This window comes from Ovis canadensis, chromosome 1 (genome assembly GCF_042477335.2).
Source record: "Ovis canadensis isolate MfBH-ARS-UI-01 breed Bighorn chromosome 1, ARS-UI_OviCan_v2, whole genome shotgun sequence".
Classification (NCBI taxonomy): domain Eukaryota; kingdom Metazoa; phylum Chordata; class Mammalia; order Artiodactyla; family Bovidae; genus Ovis; species Ovis canadensis.
The window spans coordinates 159,173,581-159,190,332 of NC_091245.1; the positions used below are offsets into that span (position 1 = coordinate 159,173,581).

At 41.1% G+C, this 16,752-nt stretch overlaps 1 protein-coding gene across 1 annotated transcript in view; it reads left to right on the forward strand.

Moving 5' to 3' along the window:
• Nucleotides 1–5,636: 5,636 nt before the first annotated feature.
• The window catches only part of HTR1F (5-hydroxytryptamine receptor 1F), a 127,234-nt gene continuing 116,118 nt past the window's right edge, over nt 5,637–16,752 (forward strand). Inside the window, exon 1 of the mRNA XM_069572624.1 lies at nt 5,637–5,985. The gene's annotated coding sequence lies outside the window, so the exon portion shown is untranslated. The remainder of the gene's footprint in view (nt 5,986–16,752) is intronic.

Genomic DNA, 16,752 nt, shown 5'->3' on the forward strand with positions numbered 1-16,752 from the left:
TGACAAACTGTTTTATCTTTGAAAATTGAAAACTTTATGGGTGAATGCTATTTCAAAAAAACTACTCATCCAATGTACTTAGTAGGACTCCTCTTATACAATAGCACACTTAATTAAGCTCTGTTTCAGGCTCTCATTTTCAACTTTGGACTATGACTATGATGACACTTTAAATCATTACATAATTGACATAGAGCTTTGGACAAATTATATTATAATCCTGTGGGGACTGCCCTTAATAAGCAATAATAATTTATCAAAAGCTTTACTAAGTTGTTAGTCTCATTCCACATTCATAAGAAGAAACAAAAGTATAAAGATATAATAAACATGTCATTTAAAAAATAATCACAATTTTTTCTCCATCAAGGACACAAATTAATCAATCTTAAATATTAATGTTTTGAGATAATTTTATTCCATTATAACACCTGGAGTCTACTTTTTGTCCTAATAAATTTCCATTAATAACAGTAAAGCCTGTTTGATATATATTATTAAACACTGGCAAAGATTCAGGTGTAGCGTTTATGTGATTTTTTTCAAAGACATCCTTATTTTCATTGACATTGTTTCTATAACTACAACTCTGTAGAAATAACCACAGGACATAGGGCAAGAAACAGAGATTGTTTATTTTAAGTACATACTGATTTTTTGGATGTTCCCATTTTATATTCCAATTGGTTGAGTACTCACTGGTACTAAGGCATGGAAGACACCCTATCTGGATGTTCAGAAGCTGTTTAGTTGCAAATTACATTTGTATGAGATATCTTTAAAATTTAGCTTGTATGTGTTGACAAGATTTTGATCAAATGATTTGCAACCTTGACAGTACTACATTGTGTCAAAACCTAATTGTTTTGTTCTGATTTCCTTGGTTTCTTCACATAAGTTTGACTATATGCTGTGTAATTGTTTACCCTCTCAATAGAAGTTCATATAATATGTATCACAGTATATTCAGGGTAACTGTTGGAGAAAGAAATATTTGACATTATTTACATATGTAATTTTAGAAAGATGAAATTGGAAAAACAAATTAGATACCTTCTTAAGTCACCAAACTAGCTAATGGCTAGATGAAATGAAGACTCAAATTAGTTCAGTTCTAATGCAAGTCTCCCTCATGAACTTTATGGCTAGTTTACTCATGAATGCAGAGATAACGGCGATAACTGCAATTTTCCTGTTGCCTTACCAAATACAGAATAAAGGAGAAATTGTTAAACGGTACTGAGAATATTCAAACATATAAACAATGGTTGTAGGTAAAACACAACTATAACAAAACATCATCAAAGGTATTAAGTGATATGAATTTATTGACATGGATTATTTCTTGAGATAACTCATGTTTTTAGCTAAAGTTCGATTATATAGTAGTTTAATGTTGTTTATATCTGTTTAAATGAATTTGATCATCAGGGTTTTTTCCTTTCATCATAATAGGCTTACTAACTATCCATTGTTACAATCACATATTCTTCAACATTTTTGCCCAGCTATATTACACAGTATAGTGTGCAAAACACCACGCTGCCATTCTTTCAGTTGTGAGAACAAAGAACAACGTGGCAACAGATAAGAATATCATTTAAGTGTTTGTATGTATTTTGTTCACTACTCCTAAATCCAGTTTTAGAGATTAACTAACTGTGGCCCAATTCACAATTTCATAGTGACAGACCTGGAAGTTTGCAGTTAAGTGATCTATACTTAACTACTAATGATCACTTATCATTTTGCCCATGTTTGAAAATAATTCATGGATTTAGCTAGCTAGAATGGTAATTTTAATGATTTATATACAAGAAGCAATCTAAATTATGAACCCAAGTTTCCCATTGATAGTTTAGTTATGATAGTATTCTCTAGAGATTAGTTTAGGCATACCTTATACCTACAAGAAAATAATCATTATTTTGTAATAGGGGTTATCTCATGTATTATGGAATTATTAAATTATATTTATTCAACCTCTTCATACCTTTGTATTTGATTTCCTTCCAAAAGAACTGAGCAATCATCTGATGAATTTAATGAATGAATGAAGTCAATCTGAATTATTACAAAAAAATAAAATGCTTTCCCATAAACTTAGGGAGAGGTTGCTTATTTTATTGATTTACTTTGCATTATGAATTTTCATTTTACTCTGCAGTCTTTTTTCCAAAATTTAAAAAAAAAATACGCTACTTAAAATAATGCTTTTAAAAAGTGACCTTTTAATGTCATAGAATGAGTCAGTGGATCTTAATTGTGAGGTTTATGAGGTCAAGTTAATCTTCTGTACTTAGCCAAATAATTCAAGGAAAACATAGCCATTAAGTCAAGGTTACATTATTTAGGTCTGCACTACTTGTGTCCTACACTATTTACATTCTTTTACAATTTCCCAGCTTTTTCATTCATTTTGCACCTTATGGCTGAGTTTTATAATTATCTTAGTGAAGTCAGTTTAATTGAAAGAAACAAGAGAACATCAACTTAGTCTTCACTAGGATAGATATTATTATCAAAATAGTGCCATTTAATGAAAACTTTCTGGCCAAAGATCAAGCAATAGATTATTAGTGTCTTATCTATTAATACATGTAGTATCCCTACATATTTAAGATTAAAAATAAACCAGACCTTTAAGCATTGACACTTTCTGGATCTTTCAACTAAGCTTTTGAAAGAATTTGTTTGTGATGACTTAATTCACACAAAGGACTTAAAAGCTGTATAAAAATGAGATTCTAGTCTTTTTCTCTCTGAGAATCAGGCTTTTAAAATGCAGTAAGATATCTAAAGAAGCATCCTAATTATTCATCCCCTACTTACTCAGAGTAACCCTGGTTGACTGCTTTGACTGTGTCTTTACTGGATTAAGAATCTGTGTACTGAATAGCAAATGGAGTATCTTTAGAGCACAATGTCATGTTGCAGCTTGCAAGGTGCATTTTCATCACTGATACCTAAGCAAATTTGTTTGCTGAAGTAGCAATAGTAGAAGCACCTTACATCCTCTTCATATCACAGGTGAGATTTTTCATATATCTTCACTAAATATATTCTACTCCCCCAAATGTATCATAGAATTATTAGCTGCAATTCAGTTCAGTTCAGTCATTCAGTTGTGTCCAGCTCTTTCCGACCCCATGGACTGCAGCACACCAGGCTCCCCTATCCATCAACCACTCCTGGAGCCTACTCAAACTCATGTCCATCGCGTCAGTGATGCCATCCAACCATCTCATCCTCTGTCATCCCCTTCTCCTTCCACCTTCAATCTTTCCCAGCACAAGTTCTAACATGGCACCTGGAAACATCCCTCAGTGCAAAACGAGTAGATACACTCCTAATCTGTTTGTTGAGGTGGTATAAACTTGGACTCTCTCCATGGCTGTCATCTACAAATATTTGTTACAAATTACTCTGGCAACAAGTGTAAAATTGGGGTAGTCAATGTTGTATCTTCTATGAAAATTACTGTGGTTGGTTCATTAGGAAGGTTATAAATCTCGATTTCCTCTTGGATTATTTTCAGTATGCTTTCCTAAATGAGTAGCCATAACCACATAGTCAGAAGCTGTAAGATAACGGTGGGAATCACGCAAATCATGGCACAGTTAACTGAGGTTTAAGAATTACATGGGCGAATAAAAACATGAAATAAATGTTAATGATAACCCAAAGTCATGACCCATAATAGTTCAGCGAACAGTTCTTGAGTACTAAATGCCAAGCATTATTTTTAGGGTTTTATATACAGGATCTGATTTAAATATATGATGTCAGAGAACAAGCATGAGCTCACCAACAGAAGAAAGATGGGCTGGAAAATACATGTTTAGTCTATAAGAAACATTTACAGAAGATCATCTTTGGATGATAGAAAATTTTATGAGGTGAGAGAGCAAAAAGACGCTTTCAATGACTGGAGTTCCTTTCTGGAAAAAAAGGGACCTAAGACAGTAGACTCAGGGTAAACTCAGTCCTGGGCGGATCCACTTGTGCTCTGTACAAAATATCTGTCCCACCGTACCAGCATTAGAGACCTGGTCGAGTGCTGGAAAATTGCCACCTCCTGATACAGAACCAAACTTGGTTCCATGCACATACATGCAGTTAAGCCAGTCTACTACACTAGGCTGTGATGAGGGAACGTGTAGCATTTATTGAGGGGCACCAAGGATAGAGTCCAGGCAGCTAAGTCTCAAGAGACCTGAATTCCTAGTTGGCTTTCAGGGAAACACTTTTCACCTTTTTTTTTTGCCACACTGCATGACTTGCCAGATCTTAGTACCCTCACCAGGGATTGAACCTCAGACCACTGCAGTGAAAGTTCCAAGTCTTAACCCCTGGGCTACTAGCAAAGCCCCAAAAAGAGGTTTTTAAAAAGATGAAGACAGGGGTTGTGGAGTGTATGATCAGCTTGTGGACAGGTAATGAGTCAACATCATCAACCTGGTTTCAACTCATCCAAGGCCTACCTGCTTATGGGCAGCATACAATTAACTTCTTCCACTTGGTAGAGGTTTCAGTATCTGCCAAACGGCTCAAAGGATATGACTCAGAATATTATCTATGGCCCTTGAGGAGGAACTAAAAGTCCCTGACTTTGTTTAATAGCTAAACTATTATTATTCTGTCTTGCTTAACCGTTTTCCTTTCCTTCTCCATTTTCTCCTGCTCCAATTAAATTTATTCTTTGGAACTGGAGGAAGGCCTAGGAGGCTAAAATTTTTCTATAGACAAGAGGTAGGCGGAGGGAAGGTCCCATAGGGTCCTGCTCTGTTACATTACCAAGAAGCACTCAAGCTTCCCTGCTTGCTACATTGCGCAGTCATGTCCCACTCTTTGCAACCCCATGGACTGTAGCCCGTCAGGCTCCTCTGTCCACTGGATTTTCCAGGCAAGGATACTGGAGTGGGTTGCCATTTCCTCCTCCAGAGGATCTTTCCAGCTCAGGATCAAAGTCAACACAGGTCTTTGGAGTTCTGATAGCCAGCAACTGAAGGGAGTCAGTCTACTGGGCTACAAAAGCATTGGATTAAAGAAGAGATTTAGGCCAGGAACTGGAAAGGCCAAGTATTTTCTCAAGGTCAAATCCAGGTCATAAGACTAGAGATGAATGCTAATACCTCTGGAGAGTAAACCACACTACAGACAGCATGGAATAAAGCCTTAACTAAACCCTGGTCCCATTACCCTGCCTATTTCCCTTCTCCTCTCCCCCCTCAATCTCAATTATATTCAGGAAATGCCTGCTTTGTGAAATTGTGGATAAAGAGATCTCTGGGTCCTCTTGGTGGATGATTTTCAGTCCCACTTCCGAGAACCCCCCGCTATTACTCCCTCTTCGCCTTCCGTATCTGACCTCAGCTCCTTCCTAGCCACCCAACAGGATAAAAAGAACCATTGGGAAGAAACAAAAAAGAAAAAAAAGAAAAAAAAAAAAAGGAAGGGGGGGCGGGAAGGAGACTAAAGTCGTTATATTATAGATGCTTTCAGAAAGGTTATTCACGTCATTTCCAGATTCCATGAACAGACGATCTGCAAGGTTATCACTCAAGTTAAAGAGACGGGACTTTTGTTCCTCCCCCGCCCTTCTCCAGGCATCAGTGGAAAGGGAGGGAGGAAAAGGAAGATAGAAGAGAGAGGAGGCGGAAAAGTGAAAGGAGATAGATGAAAAAGGGGTGCTGAAGGAAGGAAGGGATGAGGGCAACAGGAGAGGAGTATTCCGGGTGGTAGAGAGCCCCGGGCGTCCGCCCACCCGCGCTCGGGACCCGCCCCGGCGCTTAGCCAGAGTCCCGCAGCGCGCAGCCAGCTCCGCGGGCCCGAGAGCAGCCGGGACGCGCCGCCCTCCGCCCGGCGGCCGCCGGCGGCCGGCACCGCAGCCCCTGCCCGCCCGCGCGTTCCCCCACCCCCACCCCCACCCGGGGGGCGCGGGATACACCTTTCCTGCTCCGGACTGCTGCGGCGAGCGCTCGGGTGAGTGTGCGGCTCAGCGCTCAGCCCGGGAGAGCGCGCCGTGCCCGCGGCCGGAGCGCAGGTGGGGAAGGGGCGCGGGGGAGCCCCGGGCAGCGGCTGCCCTGGGCGGGAGGGCCGGGAAGCCTTGCGGGGCTGTAGCCGAATTCCTTTCCTTCAGTTCTTCTGGGGCAAAAGCAGCAGCTCTGGAATTCCAGAATCGCCCTTTCGCACTCGGTGTACAACCTCTGCTCCGCCGGGCTGAAGTTGTGGGAAGCAGGGATGGGCCAAGGCGGAGAAGGTGGTCCAGGCTGGGAGGCGGGGGCCCGGCGCCGTCGCTGGGGTGAGGGGTGGCGGTCCGAGCCGGCGACACCCCACCTCGGGGACAGGCTCCCAGCGTTCCTGCGTTGTGGTGGAGAGAGACGGGGCTCGGGGCAGAATGCAGCCCTGGAAGGACAGGCGGGAGAGTCTTGAATACATCCCTCGGGGGGATCTGGGGAGAACTCTGGGGAAAGGAATTAGAGAGATGTGAGGAGCCGGGCGGAAGTGTAGATGGCTGGCGGTGGGGCGGGGAGCCCCAGTTTTCTACTTGATTTCCCAAGGGTAGGAACCCTCGAGCTAAAAGGGCGGGAGAGAGCTTCCACCTCGCGTTAGCAAAGTACTGGGCTGCTGTGGGTCCTGCGCGTGGAAGGAAGGCACCTTCTGATTTAGGAGCAAAGGTGAAACGAGGGTGGGAGTGAGGGTTCATCCTCAAGGCTCCTGCCTCTCTGGAAGCTGGGAGAGCCGCATCGTGTGCCCGGAAAGTTAAGGAATAAATGGAGGAGACGGAGACGAGGAGGAAGACTACAACCAGATATTAACATTTTGAGGGCCTCAGTGCTGTGTTTGGGTTTTGGGTGATTTCCATTTGCATGAAAGAGGTGGACCTGATAAGGTGGGAACAGAAAATGCGTTTTGGAAGAAACCTTGAGAAGACTTCTTTTGCTGCATGTAAAGTACGGCCCAGGCACCTTGACAGTTGTAAAGCAGTGAAGCTGATTTGTTAAGTGAACATTTCAGATGACGTATAAGCAGGAAGCATCACCCTCCCCGCCCCTCAGTTTTTCTGGAATATCTGTGCTGTTATATGATTGCAGTTTGGTGTGCTATACCCAAAGCCAGTAAAATGAAGCATATTCAAAATGTGTTTCTCCGGATTCCATTTACATCCAGATCCTTAAAATTTTGTTTGTTAATCAACAATCTAATGACCCTTAAGTCTGAGTTGCCCCAGTGTCTATGTGTTAGATGAGAGAGGTGGACTAGACTCTGAGACTCTGAGCTGGCTTTCACTGAAGAAGTGGGAGTGTCAACAGCCAAAGCAAACCTAAGCAAGACTCTGTCTTCCCTCTGGGCTTGAAGATGCTGTTCCTCCTTGACTTTCCTTTTCTCCTTCAAGTATCCCAGGACAGTGTGCTTGCTCCCCTCCACCCCTTCTGATCTGTCTGGCTTGATAAGGAAAGTAGTTATTTGCTGTTTCCAATCTGAAGTTGTGTTCTATGCTTTGGATAGATAGTTCATTAAACTCAGATGTTTGTAGAACAAATATTATACCTACCTGTACTAGCTGTGCTGCTGTTTAATCGCCAAGTCATGTGGCACTCTTTTTGCCACTCCAGAGAGTGTAGCCCACCAGGCTCCTCTGTCCACGGGATTTCCCAGGCAAGAATACTGGAGCAGGTTGCCATTCCCTTCCCCAGGGGATCTTCCTGACCCAGGGATTGAATCTGTGTCTCCTGTACTGCAGGCAGATTCTTTACAGTCCCTGTATTAGCTGAGGAGTTTCCAGATATGAAAAATAACTTATTTGTTTATTTATTTTGTCCAAGGGAATTTTAGTATATTTTCCTGTACCTCCTTTGGTCAGTGTGAATCCTTTGTCAAGCTTCATCCACTAAGACTTATTACAGAGCTAATGAGCTTAAGGTGAATCAAGGGGTTGTTCTCTCTTAATGTATAAAGATCTCTGTTGGGATGAGATTTAAAGAATAATTCAGTTTTTGCCACTTTACCTCACAGGCAAATTTTATAGATGACTGGGATTAAGCAATGGTAGCACATTTGTAAAGGCAGCACATTTGTAAAGGCAGTGTTTTCATTGTTTTAAATACATAAATATATTACTAAGCTACTTTATAAAGTTTTTAAGCATATTGTTCTTAAAAAGACTTACATGAAGATGCTGATAAAAATAATGCAACATATTCATATTTCTTAAGAAATTTAATTTTTTAAATTTAAAATTGGGTGCCTGTCTCTTTTCAAAGACTTGTAAATTTATAACTTAATTCTTAATTACAAGTGAGAGGAGTGATAGTTTGAATTTTCTTATCTTTTTCTTATCTAGTCATTGTGGTCCTTTTGAATTTGATTAACTGTTACTGAAATTATTTCAAAGATTTTTGAAAGGTACTTGCTGTGAAAGATTGAGGGCAGGAGGAGAAGGGGATGACAAAGGGTGAGATGGTTGGATGGCATCACTGATGCAATGGACCTGAGTTTGCGTAAGCTCTGGGAGTTGGTGATGGACAAGGAAGCCTGGTGTGCTGCAGTCCATGGAGTTGCAAGGAGTTGGACACATCTGAGTGACTGAGCTGAGCCTCTGGCATAATAGTAATACATGGCTGATGTAAAACAACATGGCCATGATAATATTTGAAAAGCCATGGCAGGATTCTCTTTTTTCAATTTTAGTTTAAGAGATGGGAAGATGCTGTTTGAGGCAGAGTAAAGGAGATGCAGTGTTACTTCCTGATTGCTATAAACTGAAAGCTGGTGGAGTCCTGATAGCCCTAAGGAGGCTTCTGTACTGATCTGATATAGAGCCACAGCTCTGTGCTTGGTATCACAGTCAAGTGAGAAACCTCACTTTCCACTCCCTCAGCCTTAAATTAGACAGGTGAGAGATAACTAATTTCTTTTTTAAAAGTGAAGTACACTTGAAGTGCTATAGGGAAATCTGAAATTGGCATCTGTAACAGAAATTAGTACTTGCACTTGGACAAATATAAAGAGAAATGTTTCAGAGCCCAGGGATGGACATAAATAGGCAAAAATTATATCAATGAGTACATACAGGTATTAAAAAGGAAGGACAGTATTGACCTGATAATTTCTGCCATTCCCTGGTGGTATTTCCGTCTCTCAAAAGTAGTGTGTGGTCTGTTAGCCCATGGTATGGAGTATCTGTGTTCTTCTCTGTATAATGGGAAATCATTAAGGAATTTCTAGTGGGAAACTTTTACCAGGATCCTCTTACTATTGTGTCAAGATATCTCTTGAAAGATAAGAGGGGAGGTAAGGAGGTTGTTAAGAGGCTACTAGAATTTTTTAGCCTATTCTTCAGCCAGAGTGATAGCAATGGAAATGATGAGAAGTGGCAGAATTCTGGATGCATTTGGAGGTAAGGGTGACAAGACTTGATGAAAGATTAGATGTGGTTGCTGACAGAAGGAAAGAAACCAAGGCTCATGTTGAGATTTATGACCAGAGTAAGTGGAAGAACACATTTGTCCCCAGCTGATTTCGGAAGATGAAGGAGAAGCAGTTAAGTTTTGAGCAACCTATTAGATATTCTGGGGGCTTCCCCTAGGGGCTCAGACAGTAAAGAATCTGCCTGCAATGCAGAAGACCTGGGTTCAACCCCTGGGTAAGGAAGACCCCCTGTATTCACCCACTCCAGTATTCTGGCCTGGAGAATCCCATGGACAAAGTAGCCTGGCATGTTACAGTCTCTGGGGTGGCAAAAACAGTTGGACACGACTGAGAGATGGACACTCACGCTTTGATTAGATATCAGGTGCAGGCATCAGTATATAGCTGGTATTTAAAACAACGGGGCTTTACAAAAATGATTTAAGGAGAGAATGTATTTAAAGGATCAGACTGTGAAAAGATCCCTAGAACAGCTCAAAATTTGGACACTCAAAAGAATAGGAGCCAGAAAAGGAAACTGAGTTGTAGCAGTCAGTGAAATAGAGGGAAATCTAGAAGGCTATAAGATCTTGGAAGCTGAGAAAAGAAAGTATTTCAGCAGGAGGAAGTGATGATTAACTATGTCCAGTGCTATGGAAGAGTTAAATTATATGAGGACAAAGAATTACCTTGGAATTATGACCTTGATAAGAGTTATTTCAGTTGAAATGATGGTGACAAAAGATTGATTGATAAGGATTGAATAAAGACTGGTGACCTTCCAATCCTAGGATATATCTTTGGACATATTTTTACTTTGAACAAATAATATATGTTCAAATGTATCCTCTGAAGCTTCTTGTATTAATAAAAAATTGAAAACAATTAACACTTGTAAATGGAAAACAAGCAAAATAAGCCATGTACATCCATTCAATGTAATATTACCTAGCTGCTAGAATTATTAAGGCTGCATTCTATATACTAATATGAAAAGATCCTCAAGGTATATTAAGAAAAAGTTATAATGCAATGTGCATGTTGTGTTATCATTTGTTAAAGAACAAAATGAACCTATTTTTTTGAAAATGTATGTAGACAGAATGGATTACAGTGTTTACCTACAGGGGGCAGGGGGCGTGAATGGTAGTAGGAAAGGAAGATTAAATCTTGTATAGACGTCAATACCTTTGAGTTATGTGCACATAGGTTAATTATTTAAAATACTAAATCTATCAGTTCAGTTCAGTTCAGTCGCTCAGTCATGTCCGACTCTTTGCGACCCCATGAATCGCAGCACGCCAGGCCTCCCTGTCCATCACCACCTCCTGGAGTTCACCCAAACTCACGTCCATCAAGTCGGTGATGCCATCTAGCCATCTCATCCTCTGTTGTCCGCTTTTCCTCCTGTCCCCAGTCCCTACCAGCATCAGAGTCTTTTCCAATGAGTCAGCTCTTCGCATGAGGTGGCCAAAGAACTGGAGTTTCAACTTTAGCATCGTTCCTTCCAAAGAACACCCAGGACTGATCTCCTTTAGAATGGACTGGTTGGATCTCCTTGCAGTCCAAGGGACTCTCAAGAGTTTTCTTTAACACCACAGTTCAAAAGCATCAATTCTTCGGCGCTCAGCTTTCTTCATATTCCATACATAAATCTAAAAGATTATTTGTACTTTAAAATAATAATGGTACAGAAGTAAGAATGGGAAATGAGGAAGTGAATGCTCTGTATAAAGTAAGTCCTTCAAGAAGTGGATTAAAAGTAGCTGGAGCAGACCATGGAGATTTGTTCTTAATATGGGAGCTTTAATGTTGGAATTAGACCAATGAGAATGAACTAGACAGAAATATGTCTGCGTGCTCAGTCATGTCCAGCTCTTTACAACTCCATGGACTGTAGCCCTCCAGGCTCTTCTGTTCATGAGATTCCCCAGGCAAGAATACTGGAGGGGGTGGCCATTCCATTCTCTGAGGGATCTTCCCAACCCAGGGATTGAATCGCAGTCTCCTGCATTGCAGGAGAATTCTTTACTGTCTAATGTTGATTTCTTAAAAAAAAAAAAAAAAAAAGGACAGTGGTGGAAGTAAAACCCCTTAATAATTGGTAGAGGTGAAATTCCAGAAACTAGTCAAAGATGGAACTAGCATAACAGAACAGGGACCTTTGCGCACAAACCCTCAGATCTGGATCAGTCCTTTGGTCAGTCTCCTGCATTCCTAAAGCTAAGTGCTTCCTGGGACATTGGTATAAACTATTCTAATGGATGCTACTGTAAAGTCTTACTTCTCATATAATTTGGACACTCAGCTTCTCATCGCATCTTTTTTTTTTTTTAACCTGTTTCTTTGAGGGGGCATCCTCTCTAGTTTTTTTCAGCAGGTGGACTTCACCTTGCCACCCTTCTCAAAACTAACACTGTCTCTGTCCCCTTCACTCTTAGGATAATTCTTTCCTGGAGGTTCAGAGACTCCCAGAAGTGAAGGTCCCTCACCACTTCTAACTCCTGCAAATTTATCTGCTTACTTACTTCCCTTCCTCACAGTTGTGTAATCCTGCTGACCTCCCTCTCTGCTCTGGGTCCCACAGCTACCCCATTCCAATCTGAACCTTGCTTCATAAACCATTCCTTCTATCACCTGCCGCTTTATCCTCTTCTTGATTTAATGACTTCATCATTTAAGTATATTACTGAGATCATATCATGCCCATACTTAAAACAAGCAAACAGAAAGCCCTCTAAATATTCCTGAGTATCTTCTATATTAGTTTCCTATTCACTGCTTCATTACTCAACTGCCTTCTAGAAAAAAATTTCACATAAGTATAAACCTTAACAATAATTTTTCTCAATAGCAGACTCACTGAAGCCCATCCATGGAAAAAGGAATCCTTCCTGGACCTTCTTATTAAATAATTTCATTCAGTTCAGTTCAGTCGCTCAGTCGTGTCCAACTCTTTGCGACCCCATGAATCGCAGCACGCCAGGCCTCCCTGTCCATCACCAACTCCCAGAGTTCACTCAGACTCACATCCATCGAGTCAGTGATGCCATCCAGCCATCTCATCCTCTGTCGTCCCCTTCTCCTCCTGCCGTCAATCCCTCCCAGCATCAGAGTCTTTTCCAATGAGTCAACTCTTCGCATGAGGTGGCCAAAGTACTGGAGTCTGAGCTTGAACATCAATCCTTCCAATGAACACCGAGGACTGATCTCCTTTAGGATGGACTGGTTGGATCGCCTTGCAATCCAAGGGACTCTCAAGAGTCTTCTCCAACACCTCAGTTCAAAAGCATCAGTTCTTCTGTGCTCAGCTTTCATTATAGTCCAACTCTTACATCCATACATGACTACTGGAAAAGCCTTGACTAGATGGACTTTTGTTGGCAAAGTAATGTCTCTGCTTTTTAATATGCTGTCTAGGTTGGTCATAACTTTCCTTCTAAGCAGTAAGCGTCTTTTAGTTTCATGGCTGCAATCACCATCTGCAATGATTTTGGAGCCCAGAGAAACAAAGTCAGCCACTGTTTCCACTGTTTCCCCATCAATTTCCCATGAAGTGATGGGACTGGATGCCATGATCTTCATTTTCTGAATGTTGAGCTTTAAGTCAACTTTTTCATTCTCCTCTTTCACTTTCATCAAGAGGCTCTTTAGTTCCTCCTCACTTTCTGCCATAAGGGTGGTGTCATCTGCATGTCTGAGATTATTGATATTTCTCCCGTCAATCTTGATTCCAGCTTGTGTTTTTCCAGGTCAGCGTTTCTCATGATGTACTCTGCATATAAGTAAATAAGCACAGTGACAATATACGGCCTTGACGTACTCCTTTTCCTATTTGGAACCAGTCTATTGTTCCATGCTCAGTTCTAATTGTTGCTTCCTGACCTGTGTACAGGTTTCTCAAGAGGCAGGTCAGGTGGTCTGGTATTCCCATCTCTTGAAGAATTTTCCACAGTTTATTGTGATCCAACAGTCAAAGGCTTTGGCATAGTCAATAAAGCAGAAATAGATGTTTTTCTGGAACTCTCTTGCTTCTTTGGTGATCCAGTAGATGTTGGCAATTTGATCTCTGGTTCCTCTGCCTTTTCTAAAACCAGCTTGAACATCTGGAAGTTCACGGTCCACATATTGCTGAAGCCTGGCTTGGAGAATTTTGAGCATTACTTTACTAGCGTGTGAGATGAGTGCAATTGTGCGGAAGTTTGAGCATTTTTTGGCATTGCCTTTCTTTGGGATTGAAATGAAAACTGACGTTTTCCAGTCCTGTGGCCCCAGCTGAGTTTTCCAAATTTGCTGGCATATTGAGTGCAGCACTTTCACAGCATAATCTTTTAGGATTTGAAACAGCTCAACTGGAATTCCATTACCTCCACCAGCTTTGTTCATAGTGATGCTTTCTAAGGCCCACTTGACTTCACATTCCAGGATGTCTGGCTCTAGTGATCACACCATCGTGATTATCTGGGTCGTGAAGATCTTTTTTGTATAGTTGTTCTGTGTATTCTTGCCACCTCTTCTTAATATCTTCTGCTTATGTTAGGTCCAGACCATTTCTGTCCTTTATCGAGCCCATCTTTGCATGAAATATTCCCTTGGTATCTCTAATTTTCTTGAAGAGATCTCTAGTCTTTCCCACGCTATTGTTTTCCTCTATTTCTTTGCATTGATCACTCAGGAAGGCTTTCTTATCTCTCCTTGCTGTTCTTTGGAACTTTGTATTCAAATAGGTATATCTTTCCTTTTCTCCTTGCTTTTTGTTTCTCTTCTTTTCACAGCTATTTGTAAGGCCTCCTCAGACAGCCATTTTGCTTTTTTGCATTTCTTTTTCTTGGGGATGGTCTTGATCCCTGTCTCCTGTACAATGTCATGAACCTCAGTCCATAGTTCATCAGGCACTCTGTCTATCAGATCTAGTCCCTTAAATCTATTTCTCACTGCCACTGCATAATCATAAGGGATTTGATTTAGGTCGTACCTGAATGTTCTAGTGGTCTCCCCCAAATTCTTCAGTTTAAGTCTGAATTTGGCAATAAGGAGTTCATGATCTGAGCCACAGTCAGCTCCCGGTCTTGTTTTTGCTGACTGTTAGAGCTCCTTCATCCTTGGCTGTAAAGAATAGAATCAATCTGATTTTGGTGTTGACCATCTGGTGATGTCCATGTGTAGAGTCTTCTCCTGTGTTGTTGGAAGAGGGTGTTTGCTATGACCAGTGCGTTCTCTAGGCAGAACTCTGTTAGCCTTTGCCCTGCCTGCTTCATTCTGCACTCCAAGGCCAAATGCGCCTGTTACTCCAGTGTTTCTTGACTTCCTACATTTGCATTCCAGTTCCCTATAATGAAAAGAACATCTTTTTTGGGTGTTAGTTCTAGCAGGTCTTGTAGGTTTTCATAGAACTGTTCAACTTCAGCTTCTTCGGCATTACTGGTCGGGGCATAGACTTGGATAACTGTGATACTGAATGGTTTGCCTTGGAAATGAACAGAGATCATTCTGTTGTTTTGCATCCATTAGCTACTCCCAAATAAGATGATGGATCCTAGTTTTTTCAAATGTGAGGATGAATCTGTTTCAGTATTGCCCATTAACAGTCATCTTTTCCTGTATCCAAGTCCTAACGATACATACTACCGTCATGATTTTTTCTATTCCTTCACACAATTTCTCCTTTAAATACTTTCTCTTTAAACTGAATCACATTTTAAATAAAACATTATAAATAAGTAGAAATTAAATTCTTATCACTGTTTTAGTGGAAAATCAATATCATTGCTATCTGTGAGACAAAATGATTTTTTTTAAATTTTTTTATTTTTTAAATTTTAAAATCTTTAATTCTTACATGCGTTCCCAAACATGAACCCCCCTCCCACCTCCCTCCCCATAACATCTCTCTGGGTCATCCCCATGCACCAGCCCCAAGCATGCTGTATCCTGCGTCAGACATAGGCTGGCGATTCGATTCTTACATGATAGTATACATGTTAGAATGCCATTCTCAAAATGATTTTAAGAAGAACAATGACAAAAAGTGCTGATGATACTGTTTTAATCAGATGCTTATTGCCAGCTAAAAGCCTTGAACCTGAAGTTCATAAGGGAAATAGCAAAAGTTAAAAACAAATTTTGACCAAATCGAAAGTCTCTCAAGGGATTACTCCAAAGGGAAAGAAGATTGAAAGGGGAATCAGTTCCTCACTATGTGACAGTGTTATTTAACGCCATGACCTAGTGCAAGTAAAGCAATGTTGAGCAGCGCCAGTGAGACTTGCACTTGGGCAAATTCCCCTCTCTTCTGCATATCCAGCCCCAAGCTCCCCATTAAACTGCAGACACTGGAGATCACTGTATTGACAAAGAAATGACCCTTAGGCCCTGTCAACAGGTTCTTAGTTAAATTCATCTTCTTCCTTCCTTATCTGAAAGTGAAAGCATTAGTTGTTCAGTCGTGCCCGACTCTTTGTGACCCCCAGGACTATAGCCCAGCAGGTTTCTCTGTCCATGGAATTCTCCAGGCAAGGCTACTGGAGTGGGCTGCCATTTCCTTCTCCACAGGCTCTTCCCAACCCAGGGATCAAACCCAGGTCTCCTGCATTGTAGGCAGATTCTTTATCATCTGAGCTACGAGGCAAGTCTAAGCCTGTTATATTCCATGTCTTGTCAGAAAAATTCAGTTTCTTTTGTTAAAAAAAAAAAAAGTTTTTCTCCATACCCATTCAGATTCAGTCTGATAGGCCTCTTGAATCTGTTTTCCTGATCATCTGTTAACTTCCTTTAACTCAATATGCCTGGCCTAGATTCTTTTAGAATCTTCAACCTCATCTCCCTGGACCTAGCCTTGCCTCCATGAATCATTTGTCCCACATTCTCACAAAATTAATTTTAGAGATTAGTTCTATCCCATGCTTTGGTGACACCACCCCCTTTTCCTTCTGGGAACAAGCCAAGCCATGTACCTCACTTTCTCAATCTTCTTTTTTATTTCTGCTCCTGTTTACTTCCTGCCGCTCCACCTTGTCCACCTGCAGCTGTTATGCTTCAGCAATAGGAAATGGCTCACACTTATCTGACATGTGTGGTTTTCTTCTCTGTTCATCCCTTGGCTCTGAATATCCTTCCTTCTGCCTACCAAATTCTTAGTTATTGTTGGCTTTCGGTCACTAAGTCGTGTCCGACTCTTTGCAACTGCATGAACTGCAGCACGCCAGGCTTCCCTGCCCTCCGGTATCTCCCAGAGTTTGCTCAAGTTCATGTCCAATGAGTTTGTCATGCTGTCTAACTAAATTCTTAATCATTTGACCAAAGGCAGCTTTATTTGTTTTCCTTTCCCGAGCCTATTCT